Here is a 22,965-nt window from a genome sequence, read left to right as displayed (position 1 = left end):
ATGCATATTAAAGTAGCAGGCTAAAAATGCCAACAGATAGCACATTGTCATTTAAGAGGAACAAACAAACAAAAAAAGCACCAATATCCACTACACAATACAAATTAAATGGAGGATCACAGTTATTTAAAGGGCTTGCCTGAAAGTACAATAAATTTAGCTTTAATAGAATTGCAGACTTTGATTTTTCGCTAGACCTAATATATTCATTCAGAGCCATTACTTGAACAATATATAAGTGTAGAATTCACTCACCAACAGTGACGAATGTGTTTATTTATAGCTTACTTTATTTTCTCATTGTAAAATACATCCATTACTGAGCCTCTAGACATGTGCAAATAAAATTAAACACAAACCTATATTTTCCCCAAAGGCAGAAATTAAAATGAGGGCTATTTAATCCCAAAGCTAGATGAATTTAATTGTAATGTAGAATTTGATCTGTTCAATTCACTTCAGCCCGTCTAAAATGGCCAAACTGCACAGGGGGTTAGGAAGTGGGGATCCTAGCTTGTAAAACACAACCCCAAAGCAGTTTAAATGCTGAGGAAACAAGAATAAAGTTTGAATTCAATGCTTAGAGTGAAAACTTAAATTGTGGAAAATGTGTTTTTAACACCTTTCTACATATATGCGAGCATTCTTTCTCACCAGAAAAAAAGTATAGGTGCCTTTTGCCTCTATTTATCCCATTTTAGCTTCTTCAGCTTCCTCTGATTCCTCATAAATTCTTTAAAAGATCCTTCCTTTCTCCTATAGGCTGACCTTCAAATATTCTTATTTCTTTAATTTTGCAAGGTTTCAAAACGCACATACACAATATGATTAAGTTAATTCACATAAATATGTGAAGGACTCTCATCATTTCAACCTTTGAGAGGATTTACCAATCAAAGAAGATTTCTACATGAATCTCATTAGAAAAGTGTGCTACTTAGGGCCCCCTATGTTCATCTCCAATCAGTAGGTTTATACTACCCACTAAATATAGCAAAAATCATTTTAAAAATATTCCATTTAAATCTAGACCAAGAAAAAAATAAATAAAAAATAAATAAATCTAGACCAAGATACTAACTTGATCTCTTCCTAAAAACTAAAACTAGTTAAAATAACCCTTGAAAACAAAAGTTAAGGCAAAATTGTACAGTTCACTAAAGACCAGAGAAGCACACTCAGGTGTCCACCTGATGGTTTATTTAGCATCATGGTAATTTGATCTCTTTCTGTCTTGATGTTGATTCTTGACTTGTTAGAATAAACCACATAAAAGAACCTTGTACTGGGTACCTATATATGATATCACATTTATTCTAAGAACTCTGTCAGGTATGCATTATTATCTCCATTTTCTACCAAACAGAACTGAGGCTCAGCAAATTTAAATAGGCTACCTAAAATAGTGTAATTAGTAAGGGATAAAACAGAGATTCATAACCTGAAACTCACTTCAAAGTCCACTCTCTCTACTCTAATATGCATCCTCCTTCTTACTTTAAAATATATAATCAGCTGACTTTTAAATTACCTATTTAAATATGTAACCATAAGCCTGTAACTGTATAATTCTGGGTACATTGGAACTTCATGATTTCTCCTTTATACATTAGTCATAGTATCTTTTATATTCCATCATGATAGACTAGTGCTGTCTTCAAATATTCACAACATACTGTGAACCATCTATTTCCCAGAGAAATATGTGCTTTTGTAAACAATAAACTTAAAAAGCACCTAGAAAAATAATTTAAAAGTGCATAGCTACAACAACAAACAACAACAACAACAACAAAGCTATCTATCCATGTATTCCTTCTATCTCTTTTGGTATATTTCTGAAAAATATAGATTATAATATAATTTAAGTGTCCAATGTAAAAAAAAAAAAAAAAAGTACTATCTCAGCTAACTAGTTTCATCTGCTTCTTTTTACCTAATTTCTACTGAGTATTTAATGCCTTCATTAATAATGTCAAGAGCACTTTATGAAAGATAATAAAGTATTTCATAGCAATGATGCAAATCAAATGTAAGCTTTGAATTTGCAAAATAATTCAGCCAAAGCAGAAAGTAAAATTAAAGGTGGATTAATATAGAGAAAGCAATAATAAACAAAAAACTTAAGGTAGTAATTGATGATCCAAAATAAAGAAGTAGTTTATTTTATTTGTAAAGTAAGTTTAGATCAAAGGAAATTGAATTACAGGCAATCTGTCAAGAGAGCTGAATAAATATTTAGAATAATAGAAGAAAACATCTTTTTACCACATAAATATTTTAAAATAAAGGTAACCTTCTAATCATTTGTTGCAATAAACTGATAAATATATTACTGAAAAAAAGAAATTACAACTATATATGAGCATCTTGGCTTCTCATTTTAATGGAATATTAAAATTGGAAAATTAAAAATAAAAATTATCAATTATCAAAAATAATTTCAGGAGGTGTTTCCTTATGATAGCAGACTTACAAGCTATCTCTAAGCCCCACAAGAGCAAATATCAAGCGCAGAATTCTTTCAACAACAGAGACTCAAACTTTCCATAAGGAATTTGTGATCAAATTCTCTCTTCCTTTCAATTTTTCCCTTGAGAAAGAGCACCTGAACAAGGCCTACCTGTATTCTTAGAAACCCCCCAAAAATGACATTATATAAATATACATCTGCATTTTTTAAAAGAGCAATTTTCATCAAATTTTAGTGTATACAAAACACTTGAAATGCATCTTTACATTTTCTGTGGTTCAGTCTAGATCAAATTCAGGATACATGCTTTGAATCCTTGTTTGTCACTCTCTTCAGCAAGATGAAATATACATGGAGCCTGCCCTTTGGGTGCTCAACATGTACTTTTATGAAGATCATCATACAGTGTCTACATGTGGCCCCTGAAGAAATGCATTGGTTGAATGGGGGAGTGGAGTACCCTGGCTACCATTATGATTTTGATCAGTAAGGTGTGGCTGGAGAAATGCTGTTGGGGGTATATACTAATTGTTTACAAAACAAAGCTTGCACTGAGAGAATCACTGCCTATAATCCACCCAATGCTTCCTTTCAGTCCCTTATTTAGAATAGGCAGGACTCACCAGAAAACAAAGAAACAAACAACAAAAAAACACCTTCTAAGTTATTTTGTATAAGAACTCTACATCATACTAGAGCCAATGCATAGATATAGGTCCTTGGAAACCTTTCCCAAAAGTACCTTTCTATTTCTTTATGTTAGTAGCCATTACCATCAAATGAATATTTTGAGAGTTATATCCTTGAGGTGCACTCATGATTTACCTTAGTGCTATGAAAATCTGGATGATAAGTTTGTTCCCTGGATTCTCGTTCTGTAGAGTTGCCTAATTTCCGGTCTATGTATACTGCAGTTTTCTTCTCATATAATGAAAAGTAATATAATTCCCTCTGGAAATTAAATGGAAAAGCCATGCTTCTACAAACTGGGCATATTTCATGGAATTCATACCTACTAACATACTGCAGTTTAAACCAATTACTCTAATGGTTCTCAAAGAATGTGTTTGAATATCATTATTCTGCATTGTTCTCAAGAGCCTGTCTTTATGTACAGTGACTACATACACTCTTAAAGAACAGATGCCTCAGGTAGAAGAGGAGTCTGTCATAAGATATCTGCCACCTGCTTTTGCCCATCATTATTCCCTTAATGGCTTACTACCTGTGGGCACATTGAGCCACCAAAGAGTAGTGTCATTCCCAAAAGTACCACCACAAAAGCAATACTTATGAGGCTGGCAAAAGAAAGCCAGCTGAACAGCATTTCCCAGTACACTGCTGCAATATGTCATTTTTGAAAATGCCATGTTAGTGGATATGACTTTGGGAATTGACTTAATAACAATAATAACAATAAAAATGGTTGGTACTTAACAAGGAAAGTGTTTTTCATCCCAAAGGGCCCACAAGAGCTCCAGACTCAGAAATTCAGTCAATGCTAAGAAGGGTGATGACACTCAGCACAGTAACAAAAGCTCAGAAAATGATCACAAAGGAGAGAAGTACAAGCTCTCATCTAAAAGAGATATCATAAGCTTTTTATTTTCCACATGGAGAGATACAACCTTGGATTTTTATCTCTTCAGAAGGGTGCCCAATATATCAAAAATAGACTTGTCTCCCACTCTAGGAAGAAACAATTGAATGGTAAGAAAAATTGAATTTGCAGCTATGGAGCTCAGGTTTAGAAGGTATCACAAAATGGATCCAAATCACCTTGGCATACTTTTTTTTTACTACCCAAGATCTCAATATAGGCATTCCATTATAGAAACATACTGTTAAAATATAAGCCAAGTAGGTTTTCACTTTAAAGAAAGAGAGGTAATGAGGTTGAATTGCTAGGTAATTCTGACCCTCGTAGACCACATTCACACAAAAAGTTTCATCACACTGGCAAGTGGCTTTTTTGGGGGGGTGGGGGGCTAAGTGGCTTTTTGATCTTCCTGAAGGAAACTGCCATAGTTGGGACCGGCTGACTTCTGACATTCATATACAATACTGCCTATACAGATATTGTCTTTTATACACATGAAGTGTTTTTGTGCAAATGATTGTCCAAATATGCGTTTAAGATAGGAATAGATATTTTCTTCTCTTTAACATAAACATGTCATAAGTACTGATTTTTAAATATTGGCAAATTTAATCTCAAATTTCTTTGATTTAATATACATCTTACCATTTAAATGACTTAGTCACTTTGCCCTCCAGTTCTCTTGATAATCACAAACTAAGTATATTGAATGAATTTGTGAGAGTTTGACTTTTCTCAATAGGTTTCAAAATTTCAGGATTATTCCATTATTTTGGCAAAATTATATCTTTTCTTCTCTGTCCAACCTCCATCTGGTAAAACTTTTAGAAGTCCATTCAGTGTTCTGTTTTTCTTCCAAAGATAAGTTTCCTTTTTGAAAATGTAACTACTGACTCATTTGTAGTGGATCAGGCATGGTTTTCCTCTCTGAGTAATGCTTATATGATGTTCCACATACTAGTTCTTTTTAATGTCCCTTTTGACACTGGATAGGAATTTGCCTTCTAGAACTGACAAAAGCTAATATGTATTCTGGAAATAAAATCCCCATGACCCAGAAATCTATAGAATTACACTCTAGTACAAATGTTCCAAACTTAAATGGCCCAGGATCTGACCCAAAGCTTACTTTATAAACTCTGGAGCTGGAGACCCATATCTTCAAAAACCTCCATAGGGGGTGATGTATCAGTTAAAATTTATATATAGCTGCTAGTAATAAGAACTTGAAATAAAGGCACTTGAATACAGTGAAAGTTAATTTTCTTCTGTTTTTCTTTTAGAAGTTAGGAGAGGGCAGCCTGGGTGGCTCAGTGGTTTAGCGCCGCCTTCAGCCCAGGGTGTGATCCTGTAGACGCAGGATAGAGTCCCACATCGGGATCCCTGCATGGATCCTGCTTCTCCCTCCCTCTGCCTGTGTCTCTATATCTTTCTGGGTCTCTCATGAATAAATAAATAAAATCTTAAAAAAACAAAATAGAAGTTAGGAGATAAGCAAAGTGAAGTTGTTACAGAAGCACCACTAAGTCAGGAGAGTCCCAGCTTCCTTCCTTTTGTTCTGCCATTTTAAATTATGGCTTCCATCCTCAAAGTCACTTAGCCCTGTACAATAGCAGCTCACTATCCTATCCTCATTAGCAGCAAGAAACAGGTGAATATGAGGGGAAAATGAGGTTCCAATCCAAGATAATGACCTAGGAGACTCTCAAATTCAACTCCTCCCAAAGACACTGAATTTACAGCTATATTCAAAGTACTTCCCTCTGAAAAAAATCCAGAAATTAGCTGAGTGACTCTCCCACACATTGTACAAGCAAGAAAATATGCCTAATACCCACATTCAAATGGCTAGAAAAGGCTGAGACACGCAGTCACAATAAATACCACTGTCAGCAGGGCACCTGAGTGGCCCAGTCAGTTAAGCATCTGCCTTCCACTCAGATCATGATGCCAGGGTCCTGGGATTAAGCCCCATGGAGGGTTCCCTGCTTAGCTGGGAGTCAGCTTCTCCTTCTCCCTCTGACCCTCCCCCTTGCTCATTCTCTTGATCGCTCTCTCCCGCCCTCTCAAATGAATAAATAAAACAATCTTAAAGAAAAATACCACTCCCAGCATAGTGCCATATAGTCAGGCGGGAACTCCCAGTTTTTCCTTGAGCAGCAAAGATTTTGGACCCTACATCTAAGCTCTTCAATTTTTAAGACTCACCCAAGGCATAAGCCCCTGAAACACCTAGCTCTGAAAGGAAAAGGAGCTTGCAGCCACAAAACTTTTAAAGCCACAGCAAAACACACACACACACACACACACACACACACACACACAATAACTAGTTCTTAAGGGGTTCACAGGGACTCAAGAGTGAATTTCCCTCAGGACTCAGTGTAGAGGAAGCAGACAAAAAAAATGTCCATCTCCCACTATTTCATTCAGATTCCTACTTGCATACTTTAAAAGCTGCTGCCTGAGGGTCAAGCTTCTAATACAGTGCATATCTAAGGGCTGACTACAATCTTCCTTAGATAATGGGGAAGTTGATAGACACCACTGCTGCCTTGTCACTCAAGTTCACACCAAGTCATCAATATCTAGCTGGAAAGTTTGTACACACATCTGGCATCCTAGGTTTTATGCTGTTGCCTAAGGGACAGGCCCATAGATCCTGGCTCTGAGAGCCAATAGACTTTTCTTTCACAAATTCCTAGGACTGTAGTAAACAAAGAAACAATTAACCAACTCTCCCCCAGGGGCAAAAAAGAAACACTCACCTCCCAGTCTTTCCTTGAAACAGGCCTAATTGCTTATTTTAAAAACTGCTGCCTGAGGGTAAGGCATCTAGTTTAGCCTGGCTGATTGTGATCCTCCACTGGCTGACTGGACAAGCAAGCTGAAAAGTTCAATAAAGGAATTCTAAATAGTCTATATGATGCAAAAGAGAGAATCAGCAAACAAAAAAAATAGGACACTGAAATTTATCCACTCAAAGGAACATAAAGGAAAAACAATGAAAAAGAGTGAAGATAGCTTAAAGGACTTACAGGACAACATCCAGTGGACCAATATTTGCATTGTAGGGGTCCCATAAAAGAAAAAAAGAGAGAAAAAAATGGCATAAGGCTTATTTAAAAAATAATGGTTGATAATTTCCCAAGCAGAAAGAAATAAACATCCAGAACCAGGAATTTCAAACAGTTCCAAATATGATAAACCCAAGGAGACCCATACTGAGGCACATTAAAATTGTCAAAAGTTAAGATAAGACTTAAAGCAACAAGAAAAAAACAACATGTTGCACATAAGTGAACTTACATAAAACTATCAGCAGATTTTTTGGCAGAAATTTTGTAGGACGGAAAAAAGTAGCACAATATATCCAAACTGCTAAAAGGAAGAAAATAAAGCCAACCAAGAACACTCTAACCAGCAAAGTTGCTCTTAAGAACAGACAGAAAATAGTTTTTTAGACAAGCAAAAGCTGAAGAATTCATCACCACCAGGTCAGTCTTACAAGATGTTAAAGGGACTTTCAGAGCTGAAACAAAAGAACACTAATTGGTAATAGGAAAATATATCAAAGTATAAAACTCTCTGATAAAAGTAATATATAGTTAAATTCAGAATACTCTAATGTTGTAATAGTGGCAAGTAAACACCTACAGTAGATGCCCAAAAGATAAAAAGAGGGAATCAAAGCATAATATTATAGAAAATCATTGATTCACAAAGGAATATGGCATGAGAGGAAGAAATGAGCAAGAAAGATATAAAACAGCTAGAAAAAAAAACCAACTTACCTATCAATAATTACTTTAAATGTAAATGGATTCAATTCTCCAATCAAGAACACACAGACTGAAAATGAAAAGATGGGAAAATATATCCATGTAAACAGAAGCCAAAAGAAAGCAGAGCTAACTACACTTATGTCAAAAAAAAAAAAAAAAAAAAAAAATAGACTTTAAGCCAAAGATGTTAACAGGAGAAAACAAGATCATTATATAATGATAAAGGGGTCAATCCAACAGAGAACAAAACATTTGTAAATATTTATGAATGTCACACAGAATCACTTAAACACATAAATCAAATATTAACAGACCTGAAAGAAGAAATAGACATCAATACAAAAATAGCAGGGACTTCAATACCCTACTTTCAACAATGGATGGATAATCCCGATAGAAAATCAATAAGGAAATATTGGCCTTAAGTGACATGTTAATCAGATGGAATTAACAGACATTTACAGATTATTCCATCCATCAGCAGCAGAATACACATTCTTTTTCTCCAGGATAGATCATATATTAGGCCATAAAACAAGTTTTAATAAATTTAAGAAGGATGAAGTCATAATACACATCTTTTCTGATCATAATTAAACTAGAAAGCTATTACAAAAAATGCTGAAAAGTTCACAAATATGTGGAGATTAAACATGATACTGAACAACCAATGCATCAAAGGCAAGTTAAAAATATCTTGAGACAAGTAAAAATAGAAATACAACATATAAAAACTATGAGATGCAAAAAGCCCAATGGATCTAACAGGGGAGTTCATAGTGATAAGCAACTACATGAAGAGACAAGAAATCCCAAGGAACTAGAATTTACATATCAAGGAACTAGAAAAGAATAACTAATCACAAAGTTGGCAGAAGGAAGGAAATAACAAAAATCTTAACAGAAATAAATGGAGACTAAAAAGATAACAAAAAGACCAATGAAACTATGAGAGCTAGTTTTTTTAAAAGATTAACAAAATAAATAAGCTTTTACATTAGTTTACCAGAAAAAACTCTAATAAATAGAATTAGAAATTTAAAAGAAGACATTACAACTGATGCCACAGAAAAACAATGGATCATAAGTGACTACTATTAATAATGCCAATAAGAAGGATAACCAAGAACAAATGGATTAATTCCTAGAAACACATTATCTACTAAGACTGAATCAGGAAAAAGTAGAAAATCTGAACAGACTAATTACTAGTAAAAATATTGAAGCAGTAAGTAAAAACCTTCCAACAAAAGTCCAGGACTAGATAGATGGCTTCTACAATGAGATACCACCTCACAGCAGTGAGAATGGTGAAAATTAACAAGACAGGAAACAACAAATGTTGGAGAGGATGTGGAGAAAGGGGAACCCTCTTGCACTGTTGGTGGGAATGTGAACTGGTGCAGCCACTCTGGAAAACTGTGTGGAGTTTCCTCAAAGAGTTAAAAATGGATCTGCCCTACAACCCAGCAATTGCACTGCTTGGGATTTACCCCAAAGATACAGATGCAGTGAAATGCCAGAACACCTGCACCCGAATGTTTATAACACTGATGTCCACAATAGCCAAACTGTGGAAGGAGCCTCGGTGTCCATCGAAAGATGAATGGATAAAGAAGATGTGGTCTATGTATACAATGGAATGTTACTCAGCCATTAGAAATGACAAATACCCACCATTTGCTTCAACGTGGATGGAACTGGAGGGTATTATGCTGAGTGAAATAAGTCAATCAGAAAAGGACAAACATTATATAGTCTCATTCATTTGGGGAATATAAAAATTAGTGAAAGGGAATAAAGGGAAAAAAAAGAAAATGAGTGAAAATATCAGTGAAGGTGACAAAACATGAGAGACACCTAACTCTTGGAAATGTACAAGGGGTAGTGGAAAGGGAGGTGGGTGGGGGTTTGGGGTGACTGGGTGATTAGCACTGAGGGGGGAACTTGGTGGGATGAGCACTGGCCATTATGCTAAATGTTGGCAAATTGATCTCCAATTTAAAAAAAAAAAATTTAATTAAAAAAAAGAGATAGATGGCTTCTCTGGAGAATTCTATAAAAATTTAAAGAAGAATTAATACCAATCCTTCTCAAACTCTTCTAAAAAATGTAGAGAAATGAATACTTCCTAACTTATTTTACCAGGCCAAAACCCTGTACAAAACCAAACAAGAATACCACAAAAAGAGAAAACTCAGCCCAATATCCCTGGTAAACATAGAAATAAAAATCCTCAACAAAATATTAGCAAACCAAATTCAATAGTACATTATAAGGATCATAAGCTGTGATTGAATACAATTTTTTCCCCAGGGATGAAAGGATGGTTCAATATCCATAAATCAGTGTGATATACCACACTACTAAAATGAAAGATAAAAATCATATGATCAACTTAATAATGCAGGAAAAGCATTTGACAAAATTCAACACCTTTTTATGACTAAACACTCTCAACATACAGAGAGTATAGAAAGAATGCACCTCAGGCAGCCGGGGTAGCTCACTAGTTTAGTGTCGCCTTCAGCCCAGGGCATGATCCTGGAAACCTGGGATCCAGTCCCACGTCAGGTTCCCTGCATGGAACCTGCTTCTCCCTCTGCTGTGTCTCTGCCTCTTTCTCTCTGTCTCTCATGAATAAATAAATAAAATCAAGAAAGAAGAAAGAAAGAGAAAGAAAGAAAGAAAGAAAGAAAGAAAGAAAGAAAGAAAGAAAGAAAGAAAGAAAGAAAGAAAGAAAGAAAGAAAGAACCTCAACATAATAAAGGCTATATGCAACAAGCTCATAGCTAACATTATACTCAATGGTGAAAAGCTGAAAACCTTTTCTTTAAGATCAAAAATAAGACAGATGCCTACTCTTGCCACTTTTATTCAACTGAATATTAGAAGTCCTTTTTAGAACAACTGGGTAAGAAAAAGAAACAAAAAACATCTAAATAAGAAAAGTAGCAAGTTTTTCTGTATTTGCAGATGAAATATTTTTATAGGAAACATTAAAGGCTGTCCTAAAAAGCTATTAGAATGAATAAACAGGGCAGCCCTGGTGGTGCAGCGGTTTAGCATCGCCTGCAGCCCAGGGCATGATTCTGGAGACCCTGGATGGAGTCCCACCTCAGGCTCTCTGTATGATGCCTGCTTCTCCCTCTGCCTGTGTCTCTGCCTCTCTCTCTCTCTCTCTGAATAAATAAATAAAATCTTAAAAAAAAAATGAATAAACAAATTCAGTGAAGTTGCAGAATACCAAATCAATATACATAAATCAATGCATTTCTGTTCATTAACAACAAAGTTATCAGAAAAATTAAGAATGCAATTCTACTTACAACAAAAAGAATAAAATATCCAGGGATAAATTTAACCAAGGGGTTGAAAAAAATCTATACACTGAAAACCATAAGACATTGATGAAAGAAACTGAGTTAAAGAAGACGCAAATAAATAAAAAGATATTCCATGCTTATGGATTGGAAAAATTAATATTGTCAAAATAGCCATACTACCCCAAGCAATCTACAATTCAATATACAGATTAAATATAATCCCAATGGCATTTTTCACAGAATGAACAATCCTAAAATTCATATGGAACCACAATATTTTGAGAAAGAAGAAAGCTGGAGGTATCTCCCTCTCTGATTTCAAACAGTAATATAAGCTATAGTAATCAAAACAGCACGGTATTGGCATTAAAAACAGACAAAAGAACAATAGAGCAAAAGTAGCCCAGAAATAAGACCATACATATACTGTCAATTAATTTATGACAAAGGAGCCAAGAATATTCAATGGGGAATGAATGATCTTTTCATGAAATCATGTTGAGAAAACTGGATAGCCCACATGCAAATGAATCTGGACCTCTACCTTACAACTAACATAAAAATCTCTCAAAAATGAATTAAACTCTGAAACCATAAAACTCCTAGAAGACAGGCAGTAAGATCCTTGACATTAGTGTTGGTGGTGAGTTTTTGGATTTGACACCAAGAGCGAAGGCAATAAAAGCAAAAATAAATAGGTATGACTGTAGTCCACAAAATGGTCTACACACACACACACACACACACACACACACAAAATCAGCAAGATGAAAGAGCAATCTACAGAATAGGAGAAAATATTTGCGAATCATATCTGACAAGGGGTTAATATAGAAACTATATAAAGAACTCACACAACCCAAAACATAATGCAATTTAAAATGGGGAGAGGGACTAAATAAGATATTTTTCCAAAGAAGACACACAAATGGCCAACAGAAACATGAAAAGGTGTTCAACATCACTAATCATCAGGGAAATACAAACCAATATCACAAAGAGATATCATCTTACACATGTTAGAATGGCTGTTGCCAAAGACACGAAATAACAAGTGTTGGTGAGGATATATAGAAAAGGGAACACTTGTGCACTCTTGGTGAGTGTAAGTTGATGCTGCCATTATGAAAAACAGTATGGAGTTTCCTTAAAAATGTTTAAATAGAACTATCATGTGATTCAGCAAACCCACTGCCGGGTATATATCCAAAGGAAATGAAAATAGGGTATCAGAGACATCTGCACTTCCATATTTATTGCAACATTATTCACAATAGCCAAGATATAGAAAAACCTAAGTGTCCATCAGTAAATGAATGGATAAAGAAGAGACGTTATATTTATATATAATGAACCATTATTCACCCACAAGAAAGAAGAAATTCCTGCCATTTGTGATAACATACATAGAACTTGAGGGCACTATGCAAAGAGAAATAAGATAAAGACAAGTAGTACATGGTATCGCTTGTATGTAGAATCAGGGGAAAAAGTCAAACTCAGTAAAAGTGAGTAGATTGGTAATTACCTGGGATTGGAGGTTGAGGAGGATTATAGGGAGATTGGTAAGAGAGTACAAACTTTCAGCTATAAGATGAATGAGGTCTGGAGATCTAATGTATTATATGGTGACTATAGTTGATAACAATATATTGTAAAATTAAAATTTGCTGATAAACATTCTCAGAAAAAAAAGGTTAATATATGAGGTAATAGATGTATATATTAACTAGATAGAAGAAATCCTTTATACATCACAATATACACTTTATTTTGCAATTGTATTTGTCAATTATACCTCAGTAAAACTGAAAACAATTAGTGATCTAGTCCACTTAACTAATAGTTATTAGCTAATGGACTTTCTACCATAAATTGTTATATAGTGGAATCAAACAATACTAACTAATATTAAGTCCAGTTTGTCAGGTACTGGTCTAAGAACTTTACATGATATGTCATTTAATCTTCACCCAAGCCCTATAAAGTAGGTTCTATTATTAGCCTCATTTACCTGATGAGGAAAGAGGCAGAGAGGCTTAATAACTTATCCCAGATCATACATAGAGTATTTCTTAGAGGTCAGGGCTTCAGATAGCCATTAAATTACACAGCTTGCCTTATGTTATTTTCAAATTAGATACATTTTTCTTACAACAGACGCTATGGAAGTTCTGCGTATTTTTCATGCACTTGTAAGTAAGGCAGAGTAAGTTTACTGACTTTCTAGTCACCAGCTATTTGCTGCCTTAAAACCTTCATTTTGAAACCTCAAAAAGGCAAAACTGTAATTTATCTTGATAGAGAAAATTCCCCAAAGAAAAACTGACAACCTTACAGAGTTATTAAGATATTTACATGTCAAAATACTTTTTATCCCACAGAAACTGCCTTTTCTAGCAAAATCCCCAAGGTGAATCTGCCAAAGTTACTTAGATTGGTAATGCATGCTTTCTTATGACTCCTACATCTGTGAAACCTTTTCTCATGGCACTTAAGGATGGACCTGAATATAGCAGAATTGGATGTTACTGAAAGCCTCAATGGATTTAGTCCACTGTGGCTAGAAAATGAGTTTTTATAAGGGAATACAGGAAAATGCAATTCTGTTATATTCACATGGCAGCCTTCCCAATTACAGTAGATAGAGCCCAACAAACATTTTTGTTATATCAATTCTATCTGACTCATCACATATAACATAAGAAAACTCTACAATTTTGGATATGTTTCTCTATCACTGAAAACTTTTTTGGTCTCAGATAAATTGTCTAATCTCTTGAGATTGAGGGTAATCAGTTACAAAGAGTAGGTTAGTGTAAATGAGCCTCAGGTTTCTTCAAGTTCCACAATTCTGTGTTTTTGTGACCTTGTCTTAAACACATTTCTCTAGTGATCTTCACACTCTTAGAGTTGTGAGCACTCAGTATATATTGTGTTGTTGGATGAATAAATGTTTGGATGTAAAAACAGATGAATAGAGTTGAATACATATATTTATTACAAAGTAGTTTTCTTACCCATGCATATTAACTTAGCCTTTACTTTTTATCCCTATCACATAATTTCCTTACATACATCTTTTGTTTTGCACTTTTCTGTCCGAAAATTTCAAACACAGATTAAAAAAAGATAAGGTACAATAAATGTCCACATACCCATCACCCAACTTGAAAGCATTAATTTTCTACCAGTCTTTATCTATCATCATCATTTTCATACTAAAACAAAACAAATTTCAGATATATTATATCACTCATAAATAAAAGCTAAAATAAACCACATTGATGATAAATTCTACTTTCCAGTTTACTGTACAAACTGGAATATTCTGCCCCAATTGAATCATTGAATAATAGTTCACCTATTATTTTCTTCTTATTTTGAATGTAGTCAGAATCCTAACTTAAAAAAAAATCCTTGAAAATCTAAACTTTTACACAGCATTTGTCTTTTCAGAGGGATAGAAGAGTAAAAATGTTTAGCTTGAATTTGCATTAGTTCTACTGACAGACAATTCAGTTACAGTATAAGCTAAAGGAGAGACTGATAAAGATTAGGAGAGGAAAGTGTAATAAATTCCTGAATCAGATTTTTATAACATTTACATGCATCCTTGATTTGAAATACAGATACTAAGCACAACCATTTAAATTAAGCTCCACATGCAACTGAAAGCGTACCCACACTTTCAAAGCTAAATATAAATATTTAAAATTTATCCACTTTATATAATTGGCCGTATTTCTGTTGCTCCTATTTGTTATCAAGGAAAGTACAAAAATAACTAAACTCTCTTTGTGTACACTTTTTCCTTTCCCAGCTTCCCTTCATCCTTTTCTATCTATCTTTCTTGGGATACCTTTATTGGCAGCTCTAAATTGTGGTTAAATATTAGTTAGCCATTAAAACATGCCTAAATCCCCAATAAACTCAATCAGACATCCTTTTCTTATTGATTCCTAAATTGTTTTTGATTTATTCTCCTATTTCTCTCTGAACTATGCAGATCAGCACAATGCCAAAATGAAATGAACTTGAATTTATATTTCATTGTAAATCTAGCTTTCCGTACACCCATATTAAATCCCCATTCCTAAGAAGACTATATTCAGCATTTCCTCAAAGATCATTTCTCAGAAATGATAAGTTTTTTCCATCAAACTCTTGGATAAATTAGGAATAGGAAAAGGAAAAATTAAATTTGAAATAGATCAAATCCAGAGGGTTAAAAGGTAGAACTGAATAAGTAGGTCAAAACTACAAAGCACTTAAAAGATAATAAGAAAGTATCTTCATAACATCAATGTGGAGAAGTATTCCTAGATAAGACACAAAAGTTATAAACAAAAAGATTAATAAATTTGGCCAAATAAAAGTTACTAACCTCTTCTCATTGAAAGACACTTTAAAGAAAAGTTAAAAGCAAGTACCATAGTAGGAAAAGAATGTTGCAAGGCATATGTCTAACAAATAACCTAGTATTGAGAAAACATAAAAATACTTCATCAGGCAAAAAAATCCAAAACACCCCAAAAGAAAAATGAGCAGAAGACATGAATAGGAATATTTAAAAAGTTGCAATCCAAATGATCTATAAACACTTGAAATTGGGTTCAACCTCATTAATTATCAGGGAAACAATTTTATTTGCAAAGAGATACTACTAGATGCTCATTGAATTGGTGAAAAATTTTAAATCTATTAACAAATGTTGGTAAAGATGTAGAGCAACCTGGGGCTTTGAAAACCTGCTGGTAGAGTGCAAACTGATACCAGCAGTTTGGAAAACAGTTTGTATAATAGTAGAATTAAAAATAAGCATTCTTGGGTACCTGGATGGCTCAGTGATTGGGTGTGTCTGCCTTTGGCTCAGGTCATGATTCCAAGGATCATGTTCTGCATTGGGCTTCCCACAAGGAGCCTGCTTCTCCCTCTGCCTATGTCTCTGTCTCTCTCTGTGTGTGTCTCATAAATAAATAAATAAATAAATAAATAAATAAATAAATAAATAAATTCTCTATCACCCTTTAATTTCACTTCTAAGCATCTGCCTTAGAGAAACTTGTGCATGTGTGCACTAGGACACATATATGTATAAATGAATGTACACTGCACAAATGTGCTAACATTCCTTATATAGCCAATAACAGAAGCAATCCAAATGTCCATTAACAGGTGAATGGATAAATACCATATGGCAATATATGAGATAATGATACCTAAAAACAACATCATGGTTAATCTTACAGAAACACAATTGAGCTAAAGTAGCAAAAAAGAATATAGTGTAATCTCATTAATAAAAAGTTCAAAAATAGGAGCCCATTTTAGTTTAGCTGCTATACTGTATTTCTTGATCAGAGTGATGATTACTTAATAACTACTTGATAAACTGGGTATTTGTATTTTATGCTCTCTTCAACATGCCTATTTTATTTCACAGCAACACTTTTAAACTAAGTTGACTTGAGATGCTTTAATATATGTCTTCCCTTGTTATTCCTCAAGTGATAATATTTATATATTTATGAGTCTTAACATTTTAAATATAAGGATTTTTAAATTACCTTTTTTCCTAATGTTTCAACATTAAAAAATAGCTTAAAGAGAAGATTTAATACAGTGGCCTTTTTCATCATATTTTGCTCCAGATTAATTTATTTTTTAAAAAGTAAAAATTATAAACATAACTAAAGCTACTTCTTTATCCATTTCTCTTCCTTTCTTCCCCTGAGGTAGTCATTTTTTATTTTTCTAATACTGCGGAGTATCATCAGTTTGTACTTTTTAAAATTCATATATATGTATGTGTGTATGTGTGTAATTGTAACTACAAATAATTTAGAAAACTGGTTTCAAAATTTATATAAACTATCACATCACAGCTACATTTTTGTAACTAATTTGCTTCAAAATTATGCTTGATACTCATGTATGTTGATGAATGTCCTATTTTCTTTTTTACATTTTAACTGTTGTATTCTATTGCACCAATAAAACACAATCTATTCACCTATTTTCTTATTGAGAGACAACTAGTTTTATTTTACTTGATTGCTCTGACAAAGAATGCAGCATTCAAATATATACACATATACATATATGGAGGTATAGTCTCTTGCATAGGTTAGAAAATATCTCAAAAATTAGAAGAATATACAAATGACACTAAAATTTAAATCACTCATAATCTCACCACCAGAAATAACTGATTGATTGATTGATTGATTGATTGATTGATTTTAAAGATTTTATTTATTTATTCATGAGAGACAGAGAGAGGCAGAGACACAGGCAGAGGGAGAAGCAGGCTCCACGCAAGAAACCTGACATGGTACTCGATTCCGGGCTTCCAGGATCAGGCCCTGGGCCAAAGGCAGGTGCTAAACCGCTGAGCCACCCAGGGATCCCCCGAAATAATTGCTTTAACTATCTTTATATAGCCAATTGTTTTTAGATATAATGAAATTGGCAAGTTGTATAACACATACATATACATACATGGTGGTTTTATGTCCTGCTTTTTACTTATGATGAATAATTTCACATACCATAAAATAGCCTTCAGAAACATGTTCATCAATGGTTGGCTTCTTGTTCTTTTGTACAGATGGACCATAATTTTAAAAACCATTTCTGAGTGTAGGACATGTAGCTGTTTCCAATTATTCTGCTCTCTCTCCAGTTTTCTGTACTCTAGCCAATCTAGCTTTCTTTCAGTTCCTCACATGTAACTGCTTCTTTCATGCATCATCGCCTGTCTACATATGGTTCACTGTGTTCTTTCTCACACTTTTCACATAGCCAGTTTCTTCTTATCTCTGAAATCTCAATGTCAATAACTCCTAGCAAAAGAGACATTCTCTAATAGCTCTTTCTAAATTACTATTCTTTCTCAGGTTCTCTTTTCTTCCTACAAATAATATTTATCAGACAACATAACACATAACTATTTATTTATTAATTTTGTTTGTGTATCTCTGCATGAAGGCAAGGACATGATTGTTCTGGATCACTTTCAGCATTGGACAGGTTGTGTACTACAGAAATGTTAGAGGAACATTCATATTGTAGTTATCATAGATTTGTATATTAATTACAGCAGATGTCCCAAATTATCTTGAGGAAGAGGTCCCTTTTTAAATCTCACTATTAACTTTGAGAGACTTAATCAATAGCTATTGAGTGAATAAATGAACCCATATTGTAACTTACTGGTTATTCCAACACCAATGTTTTTCATGTGTTCTTTCTCTCTAAAATTTCCCAAAACTCACTATTGTCCTGATGTTTACCACACAAGATGAGTGCAGGAAGCACAATCACAGAATCGTTGTGGTAATTAGCTCAAGGTCAGTAATTTGAACATACAAAAATATTGGATGAAATACCAAGTATTTGATATTTTAAAATATGAGGCTTAAACTACCACAGTTAATTAATTCAGTAAAAAGAACTTGAGTATGTAGGTGATCAATATGTTATGAAATGGGCTTAAGAATTCTGTGCTATGGGGCGCCTAGGTGGCTCAGTCAGTTAAGCATCTGCTGTCCACTGAGATTATGATCTCAGGGTTCTGGGATCAAGCCCTGTGAAGGACTCTCTGTTCAATGGGGAGTCTGCTTCTCTCTCTTCTCCTCCCCCCTGCTTGTTTTCTCTCACTCTCTGTCTCAATAAATAAATAAAAAGAATTCTGTCTTGTTCTCACAAGGCTACCATTACATTGTCCCTTTCTGGAGGTATTATATTCATCCTGATCATCTAAAAATTTAATTTTATGATCTACAAAGAAAAATATCAAAAAATGACTAATATTGAAATTACAAATGCTCTCAATTCTGAGACTACTACACATTGACACTTTTGTAGACCACAAGAATCTACCCCACTTTCATTAAAGCAAACACCAGTCTATCCTTGTAAAGTCAAGAATAATGAAAGTATATTTGGCACACTAAGAATAAGCCTCTCTTTACATCTGACAGTATGAAAAATAAACCTTGGCAGCTGCATTTCAGCTACGATAGAAACTTTCTGACAGCTTTCCTCTCTATTGCTCATAAGAAAAGGACTTAAATGAATTAATGTCAGGTGGATTAGTCAGATTCTGTTCAAATTGACAGAAGATCATGTCTGTACAGCTACTTTTAACTCTAAGCATTAGTCTAAAGAATGGGAGAATGTCCCGTATTTAAAATTGAGTGAGTTTTAGAACATCAAATGTATTTCTTTGGGAAAACATTACTTCTAATTTGGGAAAGAATAAAAAAGTTATGCTTTAGTGACATATAACACTAGGGCTATCTGACAAAACCAGGTTATAGTTTATGTACTAAAGTAGCTGAGTTTTTAACTTATAGATTCATAACTGATTTAGACCATATGCAATAAAATAGAAATTCCAGTCATAAAAATGTGGTTTTAGTCATAAAAATATATTTTTAAAAAGGGGTTGAATAAAGCTATTGCTTTATTTTACATGTAAAAGAACTAGATGAGAAGCAGGGAAGTAAAGAGAGGTATCTGAAGTTATACAGCTAGTTTTGACTATATACTTTTGGGAAGTATGACATATATATAACCAATTGGAAAGAATTTTATTTTAGAGCTTCCAAAATGGCCATTGGGTACCAAAGGACAAACAGTGCCATATCTACAATTATGTTTTTGATAAATATTTTAAAAATAATTACATTTAACAATTGTGTGACAGTATCAAAATCTGAGATTTAAGATTTCTAACAATGAACTTAAAGTATTTGGTGGAGTATCATGCAACATGATTAGAATTTATATGATTTATCGATATCCAGTGTGTAGGCTAGATTGGAATGAGAACAGATGGGAAATCAATTGGGAAGATATTATAATAATCTAGAAAAAAGATAATAAAGAAAAAATTATGGTGAATTAGGTTAGGAATTGATAAAATTACTCAATCAAGTGAATAAGAAATGTCCCAAAGAAAGGATTCCTCAGACTATTAGGAACAGACCTACTGTGGTACTAGGTCAGGGAATAGATGGGAAGTGCAAAAATGAGGGGTACCTGAGTGGCTCTGTCAGTTAAGCATCTGCATTTGGCTCAGGTCCTTATCCCAGCATCCTGGGATCAAGTCCTGCTTCATGCTCCCTAGTCACCCAGGAGTCTCTTTCTCCCTCTGCCTCTGTCCATGCTACTCATGCTTACTCTCTCTCTTTCTCTTTCTCAAATAAGTAAATAATTTTTTTAAAAAATTAAGATTAAAAAATTAAATTAAAAAAGGAAGTATAAAAATGAAACCAGTGACCACAGAATACTGCTCAAAACTTTCTAATAAATAAAAGTGAGGAATAGAAAAATAGCTGGAAGGTAGAGAAGTTTCTGTGTATGGAAATATGAGTGTGTTGGCAGGCTGGTAGAGAGTTTGACAATATGAAAAAAAAAGTGTATAGATGATAGTACATGTCATGTGCAAAGAAAAAAGATTCCTTTCCATCTAAGCCAGAGAAATGAAGGATAGAGTTAGTGCGTCTAGCACGGAGAGAAACTCAGCTTCAGTGGTTCAAGGCTGGTGATTTCTATTTTCTCTGAGAAAGCAAGGTAGAGAATCTATAAAGTCAAGAAAAATAAACATAGGAAAGCAGAATTGGAGAGAGTAAAAATATTTTAAAATATTGATACACATTGTGCACTTCCTTCTCAACTTGATGTGGTCTGTAACACTGTACTCAGTAACTTTTTCCATAGAGGAAACTCCTCAAATATGAAAAATAATGACTATGGCAGAGAGATTCCAAAATATTCCCCAATGATCCTCACTTCTGATATTCATAGCTTTGTGTAATCCCTTCCTTTTGAGAGTGGGTGGGACCTGTGATTTGATTCTAATAAATATAAAGTGACAAGATGTCACTTCTGTAATTAGGTCACACAAGATTGTAACTTCCATCTTTCTAGACACCCCTCTCCCTTGTTGGCACTCTGAAGCAAGCTGCAATGTGGTGAGCTGCCAAATGTAGAGGCTCACATGTTAAGGATCTGAGAATGGTCTCTCAGCTTAATTATACTTCTTTAAAAATTATTGCAATTGGGGACGCCTGGGTGGCTCAGAAGTTGAGCCTCCGCGTTTGGCTCAGGACCTGATTCTGGAGTCCTAGGATCAAGTCCCTCATCCGGCTCCCTACAAAGAACTGGCTTCTCCTCCCTCTGCCTATGTCTCTGCCTCTCTCTGTGTGTGTCTCTTATGGATAAATGAGTAAAATCTTTTTTAAAAATTATTGCAGTTGTTATCTTAGAGTTTACAATATACACTTTAAACTAATGAAGCCTCCTTTCAAAGAATGCTACTCTGCACCATGTTAAATTAAGTACAAATACTTAATATAGGGTGTTCCAATTCTTCCCTGCCATCCCATGACACTGCTGTCACTCACTTTTATTTTATTAAATAAAAATAATAATAATAAATGATTTATCTTTTAAATCAATTCAGAATTTAAAAAACAAAAGATGTTATTTTATCTTCATTTATTTCTTCTCTGAGGCTTGTACTGAGATTAAAGTTTTTGATAGCATTTTCCTTCTCCCTCAAGAACTTCTGTTAACATCTCTTGCAGAGGCAAGTCTGCTAGAGATGAAGTCCTTCAGTTTTTCACTTGTCTGAGAAAGTCTTGATCTTCCTTTAGTTTCAAAGGATAATTTCAGTGGATATAGTATTTGAGGTAATATTTTTCTTTCATTGCTTTAAATATTACACTCAACTCTCCTCTTGCTTGCATGGCTTCTGAAGAGCAGTCTAATATAATTATTTTTTGTCCCTTTACAGATGAGGTGTTAGATTTCCCTGACCTGTCTTGGGGATTCCCTGAGTATTTCTCCTCAGAAATGGTCTGGGTCTCTCAGCTCTTTCAGATATCTGTTATTTTACTGCAGCCCTGTTGGTGTGCTTATGGAGAAAGGGACATTCTATAATTTTCCATTCAGACCTCAATCTTCTCATGGGCCTGTTTCTGGGGAGAAGCCTTCACAAAAGTTTCTTCTTATATAGCTTCCCCTCCATTAGATGAAAAAGGAAGACTAGAGGACTGGAATGAGATAAATGTTCTTCATCCCCAAGTTCCTCTGGAACATGTCTCTGGTAACATTTTTACCCCTGGAGACTGAATCTCTATTATGGAGAAGGCTCTGATTTATTTCACAAGGATTATTCTTCCTCTCTTCCTGCCAAAGCCATGGAGGGATCTTTCTCAGATTTTTAGCATGAAAATCTTGTAGGCTTCCTGTGAGGGTTTGAGGACACATATAAAATTACAAGTTTTTCACTTTCATGCTGGTCCACACTCAATCTCTACCAACTCATCAAATCTCCACCTAAGTATTCTTAACAGTTTTTACCTACAGCTTCTTCTGTTCCAGATATGCATATCTTGGCTATGACTCTCTAGATTCACCTGTCACACCAAATTTCTGATCATCAGTTTACTGTACAAATTCAGTTCTCTGACAGGTCCAAAAAATTGATTTTTGGTTTGTCCAGTTTTATTTTGTTGTAAGGATAGGAGTGACAATGTAAGATTTTTACATGTTGGAGCTAAACAGTAAGTTAATGTGTGTTGTTTTCGGTTACTCAGTTTGTGGTGGTTTGTTATACAGCAGTAGATAACTAATACAATGGTAGGCAAAAATGAAAAATAGGTATCACAAGCCATATTCTTCCAAGTAGCCAATCACTGTGAAATAAAAAAGCTAAATAATCATTTAGACCCCCCAAAAATCACATGGTATGGAACCATAAGA

At 34.2% G+C, this 22,965-nt stretch overlaps 1 long non-coding RNA gene across 1 annotated transcript in view; it reads right to left on the bottom strand.

The window, feature by feature from the left end:
• Positions 1-22,965, bottom strand: part of LOC111097019 — a 90,528-nt gene that overhangs the window by 47,825 nt on the left and 19,738 nt on the right. The gene's annotated exons all lie outside the window — the stretch shown is intronic.

The sequence above is a fragment of the Canis lupus genome, chromosome 8 (genome assembly GCF_011100685.1).
Source record: "Canis lupus familiaris isolate Mischka breed German Shepherd chromosome 8, alternate assembly UU_Cfam_GSD_1.0, whole genome shotgun sequence".
Classification (NCBI taxonomy): domain Eukaryota; kingdom Metazoa; phylum Chordata; class Mammalia; order Carnivora; family Canidae; genus Canis; species Canis lupus.
This window is presented reverse-complemented; position numbering and strand designations above follow the sequence as displayed.